Below are 7,750 nucleotides of genomic sequence, written 5' to 3'. Positions count from 1 at the left end.
CATTATTAAACCTGCAGTGCATGACTTTTGTCTCCGCCCTCTTTCAGTGAGAGTTATGAGTTTGAGGTAGGCCTATGCCTAAAGAGAGCTCACCACATCTCCCTGGCACTAAACCCTAATGTCCAATCCTCAGTGGATGCGTTTTTCAGAAGCGTTATTTATGCCCGTCACTTGCGCGCCTTATGGACCAAATGAGAGGGGTCTGGCTCAGGCGGCAACCTCCAGGTCTGAGCAGGGAGGCAAACCAGGAAGTGCATTAAGCTGCATTCTACCGCTAATTACAGCAGGGGGCGCTAAGTTTGGCTGCAAACAAAATCTGTCCATTCATTTCAGTGCAAAATGAGAAAACTTCTCACTTGATCCTGCTCTGGTGTTCAGACCAAACTAATTTTGAGACAATCGCTTAGAACAAGAACCTGTTCAGGCTCCGGGTCGTGAATAATGTGTTGATCCATTATTTCCAAAAATGATGTGCTGTGATCAGAAAGCTGTATAATCAGAGAAGGCGAGCCCTTACGTGCTGCTACGATGATCTGCTTCTACCATCAATGGAAATATTAAGTTATTTTGAGCAATATGTGGATAATTCTGCAATGAGTAATGAGCATTTTGGTTCATTTAATTTAATTTGGTCGGATTCCGATTGGATTACGTTCACAGTGCAATCGAACCACACTAGGGTCGGTTTGGAAATGAACCAAGACCCCCTATTGCAAGTGGTATCGGACTAGTTGCTTTGGTCCTCACCAAAGTACAATTTGAGCTTTCACAAGCAACAAAATGAACCAAAGGATTTAACTGCACCAGGGTTCAATGAAAATGGACTAAACTTTTTTTGATGTGAAAGCGTCCTAAATCACTAAGGTCACTGGGGTGCCTTTAGCTTTCACATTAAAAAAGTTTAGTCCATTTAAATTTATCCCTGGTGACTATGTTGCCACTTTTACATAAGTCATCTGCTTGGAATGGCTACTTTGACAAGAGCTCATTGTAGAGCTGGGCGACATGGTGTTGCAGTGGTGGTGGTACAGTAAGAGGGTTCCAGGAGGGTTTGAATCTTCCAGGCTTCCTCCCACACTCCAAATACATGCACATTAGATTAATTTGTGACTCTTAATTGTCTGTGGTGTTAATGAGAGTGTGAATGGTTATCTGTCTCTAGGTGTCAGCTCCCTCAGCTCAGTCTGAAGACTGTCCAAGGTGTACCCCTCCTCTCGCCCAATGTCAACTGGTATTGGCTTCAGCCAAGCCGAGTTGGGATAAGCGGTTATGGATAATGAATGAATGATAGGAGATCTTAAAGATCAGTGACCAGTCAGGGTTTAGTTCAAGGGGATCTTCCCATGCATTTTCATCAGTTTTGATTGATGCATAATCTAAAGCTCACACAGCAGACACAGCTTGCACAGCAGGTGCCTTTATTAACTATCCAAATCTTCAAACACATTTACAGATTACAGCAAACTTTATTACAGCTGTTCCACATAGTAACCAAATGTATACAGTGAGATCATTTATATGGCAGCTTACTTTACTTTGAGCAAATCTTCAATCCCAATTTCCTCTGGATAATCAAAATATATTCTGTCAGTCAGCAAAATTTTCACAGGGACTTCTTAGTCTATGTAAGTGAACTTGAGGGGTTTGGAACAATTTACCTGCCAAAACAAACACTAATCAGCAATCAACCAGGATTCACTTAAGTTTTCATCAGAAATGATGAAATGTCTCTGAAAATCCAAAATATCTAAATTTGTATCATTTTAATTTAGATTAGTTCATTTCACTTAAAGTTTTTCTGTCATGAATACTGGAATGTATATAAGAGGGGTTGCATGCCAGGAAAACATGAATACAGGTAGCTCTATGTATTTCAACAGATCAATGTTTCTAGTGTGAGACATCTAAAGCATCTGCTCACTACTTCTATTTACTACTGTTTCAAGAAACCTTGTAATCTAAACAGCATAAACATTATCAAGCTGCGCCTGTAATTGATTTTAATAAGCTTGATGAACTTTGATGAGCTTGTAGCTACTGTACAGTAGGAGGCTGAAGAAACTCATCAACACCCTCGGTGTAGAAGCCCAGCAGGAAGCTCTGCAGCAAAACCATGACTTGATCTCTTTCCAACCACAGAAAGCCAGCATCTAGCAAATGTTACATTCTGATGTCTTATGCAGTAACAAAGCCAACACAAAACTGAAAACCACCATGATTAAAGGCTTTTGAGAGGATCTTTAATGTTACTGGACAGACTGACAGGAAAAAACGTTATTTAGGTGAGTTCTTGATTTTTCTCAAGTGCCATCACCAAGCCAAACTTTCCTATTTCTTTTATAAATATATCAAAATCGACTGAATTAATTAAAATATAATTGACACAGAATGGTGTTATTTTCTAGGAGGAGCCATCCTCATGTCAAAGTACCAAACTTTAGCCTGAACACTGATAACATTTTATAAGGGGGCTATGTGTGTTAATTTAGTATTGTAACCACCAAAAAGACTCTTGATACTTGGACCAACTTTCTGCATTCCAGGTCAGCAGGTGGACTTGTACTGGTAAAGACATGTGCTTCCATTTATTCTACAATTGAGAGTCAACTTTAGTCCGGTGCTCCACACATGAATCATAACTGATTATTTAACACTCTCAATTTAATATTGATGCCATAAGCAAATGAGATTAACAGCAGGAATATTGTCCATTTCTATATAGTTATTCTTTATGCCTTCCACAATGCCATCGGGTTGGATTCAGACTAAATCAGATGAAGTCAGGGAGGGAGGTGTAAAGCACAGTGGCTGGCAGTAGTGTCTATTTTTAATTCACCCAGCCAGCAGTACTATTTTGCCAACTCCACCTGATTCTTTGAAGCTATCACTGACACCACACTGTTCAGGAAGAACCAGAACTAGGAGCATATACTGTCAGACCGCTGCAGTAAAATAAGAAACATTTGGAAAATGGAAACACTTGCTATTGTCCAAAGGTGAACTCCAAACTCAACATAAAAAAGAAGGTGCTGTGCTACTTTAACCTCTGAGCATTTAAACAGCCTAACTTTTGTTTCACAGCTGTATACTATTGGAATCATATGAAACTAGAACATCTATCTAATCCATTGGTGCCAATGTTGTGATATCTTGTCAGGGTTGGGATTGAAATTACACTCCAATGCTTGAATACATTTTATCAAGAAAAAAACAGACATTTTCAAAGGTATCCTTTTTAACATATAACCTAAAGATATCTTAATGAAATTGGGTTCTATGGATACCCAGAAGTCTTTTAAATTCATCTAATTTCTAGATACATTTATGCAAATCCAATGCAGTTTGAGGCAGACAACGTGCATTTTTTCCTACAAATTTTATTTGTTATCTTCTCCTATTATATTTGAATATGTCTACATACTGGTGTCCCTAAACTCTCTTGGAGACTCTTGTGGATTTAATGAGCACAATTTTATTCATGTTTGATGATGTTACTCCATAGTGGCCATTTCTTTGCAGTGAATGCATATTTTGAAACTTGACCTCAGTGTATAAAATGAGGTGCTGTGGCCTTGTGTAACTTTACAACCACAAAGTAAAGACCAAGAGCATCCAGAGTATGGATGGCTTTTGTCAATATAAGGACAATAATGGGGGTTCTCAGCAGCTCCAGAAAAAAAAGGCTAGCCATCCAATCGGAAAATACAGAAATCTCCTAAATCTCTAAAAAAGGTCTTGCTATATTGATATGTTGCACATCAGAAGTGATTTAGTGGTTTTTAATTTATTTTTCTATAGATTCTCAACTAAAATACTATGCAAAACCTCTAATTCTCCAATTACATGTATCAAAGGTTGATTAAATAATTTAATGTAAATGTACTACACTGTTTTGTAGTCCTACACTGGTTATTCTTACACCCTGAAAACTAAATTTAAAAAAAATCTAAATATTAAAGTATTTATTCAGGGAGGTTATACCGTATTCTTGCATATATGTTGATAATGATTTTATGTCTATATTTTCACATTTTGTCTTTAAATGTAAAGCACTTTTGGTTTATGTGCAATGTAATGTGCTATGTATAAACAAAATTGTCATAGTGTTAAGTTTCTCTTTAAGAATGTAAAATTCATCAGCTTAACACCTTATGTGATGCAACATGTCTTGCAGGAGCCAGTGCAATACACATCAGAAACAGATAATCGCCTGATGGCATTGCCGCTGCCTTTACAACCCAGACTGCAAAAATGTTGGGTCTTCAAAATGTAAATTAAACAGAAAGGGATAAATTGCTCTTTTTTAAATTTTGTTTATTATTTTTTTCACATAGATTATTTACTTAAAATGTATAAAGACAATATATTTATTTTTATGTTTTACTGTATAAATTCCATGGATTTTTGTAAATAAATGCTTTTTCTGAATTTGATTCCTTCAATACATTTCCAAAGTTGTTGGGTCAGGGGCAACAAATGACTGGGAAAAATCGTGGAACACTCAAAAACACTGAACACTGTTATTGTACTCATGTAGAGTTTGAATTGTTAAAACACTACGATAAACAGTGTATCTGTATTCCCAGTCAGTCACTTGCATTACAGGTCAATAAAAGCCTAGTGTAGCTTTGATAATATCTTCTTTATAAAGCAGTAGACATAAAGCGATCCGTGAAATGTGGCTGAAAGCGTTACATGAGCTATGTACAGTAAGTGTGAAGCGTGGGTAAAAAGATGTTCTTAATTGTCTCTCACAAAGAGCAAGTCATTATGCTGAGAAATGTATTAAATATAACAGAGAAAACTAACACTTTCTGCTGCCAAGGCCACAGGGGATTGCTGTCGGAAAATGTGTTAACACTGCTCTGTCTCACAGAGTGTGCTTTCCATCTTGTGTCATCGCTCTGTAAAAAAAAGATTATATTAATTCACAAAGTCAGCCTCAAGCAGCACACTGAAATATGTCTCAGTTGCAAGGGGACCGTTTCTATTGTTTTTTAGAAGCTCTGTTGTATCTGGTGGCACCACAAGCCAGAATATGCAAATTAAATATAGTTTTAAATGTTGTGTAATGTGCTTTTCTAAACCAAAATACTAGTGTCTTGTATAGGCAGTTTGCAAAAACTGGAAAATGTAATAGAGCAACTGACTCTACAACAGTACAACACCCATTGAAACAAAGCAATCTCTACTTGGGACCCATTGTCACCCAGCTCAATATCTTAAGGATTATGTCCATGATGGATACTTCCCCATATCATGGTCTTCATATGTCACTGTTCAGTGCCAATGTCACAGGCCTGCAATTATCCTGTCCACCACTACAGAGCTCATTGTTCCATTCCCAATAGTGGCACCTCTGGCTTGAGCATATGCTCCAATGAACTGAATTGGTATTGTTTGTTGGTGGGAAGTCAGATGGGGATTTCCTCCGTGTCAGTCAGGTTTAGATACCTTTAACCAGTTATTGCAACAATATGTGTTTTAGTTGGCGTTGTGACTCAGCTCATCTGATGTTCTGGAACAATTTTGAGCAAGCTTGACACAGACTGCCTCATAGCTCACAACCTGGCAGAGCCTGATATATACAACATTTAACATCAGTGTATTTGAAGATGCAATTGCTGTCTGCAATAGTTGAAGTGTACAAAGAGGTACATCTCAAAAAATGAGAATATTGTGAAAAAGTTAAGTATCTTAGTACTTTGTGTCATGGTATTTAACAAATATGTTTAAATATTTGCTAGCGGGTCACAGATTACCTGAAGGAGGACTGAGTGGAACAGTATCCTGTTCAGGTAATCTAGTGAATGTGGACCATGGGGAGCCTTGATGTGGCATCTATCAATGGCTCCCACACAGTGGCACTTTATCTATGAGAGACTGGATCGTGTTACATATCTGTTTTAAACACTCACTTTATGTCTTTGACACATCGAAGATGGATGTGACCATCCACTGAGTGCAGAAGTGTTGGGGACTTCATTATCTTTTAGTTGTCATGGTTTAAACTCATTTTTGGTTATTATTTTTGTTTGTTTTTTTGTATGGATTTTAGATCCTAATTGTTGTTCTGGGTTTTGTGACTTTTATTTTGGTAGGTTTGGGTTTTTGGGCTTCCTCCAGAGACTCTGTGAGTGCGGAAGCACAAGGCTGGTACTACAGCTGTGGATCATTGACTCCTCTTCCCTCTACAAGCTGTCTGATTGTCTTTGCATCTTCAGTGGTAGATTGACCTCTAAGTATCGCTCCTGTATATCACGTTTGGTCTGCTCCTTGTCTCCAGTGCCAGCTCATGTTCTGCTCTTGTTTTTCCCAGTGCCTACCCTTTCCCCTCAAACCCATTCTCACAAACATTTGCAATAAACTCTGGGAACTTTTTATTTTATCAAGTCTCAGCTTTGGGGCTAATTACATGCTGCTGTTACAACTGTACTATTTTTGGGGAATAAACTATTTTGTCATGCTTCACATGCAGTGCCTGAACAGCTTTAACAACTTCAAAACACAACAAAGTCAACATGTCAAACTGAGTTGTGTCATTCTTAAGATATATACTGTATGCATAAGCATATGAGATCAGGTTTAGTAAATTGGAAGCCCAGAGAAAACAGACACGGGAAAAAAGGTCTGGTCTCAATGCAGGCCTTTTATTAGGTCACAGGTAAAGTTGTGCAGCGCTGGACTCAGACTGACACAGCTCTCGCAGGATCCCAGTCAGAATGAGCCCCGATCTTAGTCATTATTCACATTTTCATTCATCTACAGAAGTTGGACTTACACGCAAACCGAATCCTATTGGCCAGTTACCTCTGACATGGACAGGCCAACTGTTCAAGTCTCGATACACAATGTGTGTGTATGTGTTGTTGTACCATGGGTGTATCTAGCCTAAACAATAACACATATTGTGAGAACACACTGCCCTGTCTCATGTCTGTCTGTGAACAAAAGACACAGCTACAGTGAAGAAAAACACATTGGCTATCTGTCTACTTATAATTTTCAAATATAATATAACACAGCCATTAACAGTATATATAACTAAAAACTAAACAAAAGACAACAACAATACCAAGAAACCTTACAATGAAAAATTACTGAGGGATCGGATCATAATAGGCATATTAACCAAATACAGAAGTCAGTCTGTCTTTAAGAAAGAGGGATACAGGAGCTTTTTGGTCGCTTGCCTAGATTTGACAGTTATTTTAATACAATCACAATAATGTGGATTCATGTGGATAAATCTGAGTGAACAGGTGGGTGTGTGTGAGCAACCATTCTCAATGTGACAACCATTTGGTTTCACTTTTATGACTGGCAGCCTAAATACCTTTATTCAGATCAGTCTCAACCTTGGTTATTTTTCATAAAGTTATATTTGTCATCGGGTTGTTCACTTTTATCCTGCATGAAACAACACAATAATAAAGCACAGGGCAAAGTATGTAAGAGGCACTTTTTGTAGTCCATCGTGGGAAAATTGTAATGTCACCATGGCACGGCAGACCCACTTCATCTGCCATCGCATAATAACGCCGTGGCTGAATAAAAATGCAGTCCGATACTTTGATTCGTCTTTTCCTGAGCTCTTTTCCACATTTTTCCTTAACCTCATGACGTTTTCCATTGAGGTCAAGAAAATGAGGTTAGTACACTGTTAGCATGGACACTGTAATCATTTTCAGGACATTGTAAGGGGTACAGTCTGTGTTACCATGGTGATGGAGCTGCTTGAAAGTGAGCC

Source organism: Centropristis striata, chromosome 18 (genome assembly GCF_030273125.1).
Source record: "Centropristis striata isolate RG_2023a ecotype Rhode Island chromosome 18, C.striata_1.0, whole genome shotgun sequence".
Taxonomy (NCBI): domain Eukaryota; kingdom Metazoa; phylum Chordata; class Actinopteri; order Perciformes; family Serranidae; genus Centropristis; species Centropristis striata.
The sequence above is the reverse complement of the archived record's forward strand: the minus strand, read 5'-3'. Positions refer to the sequence as shown.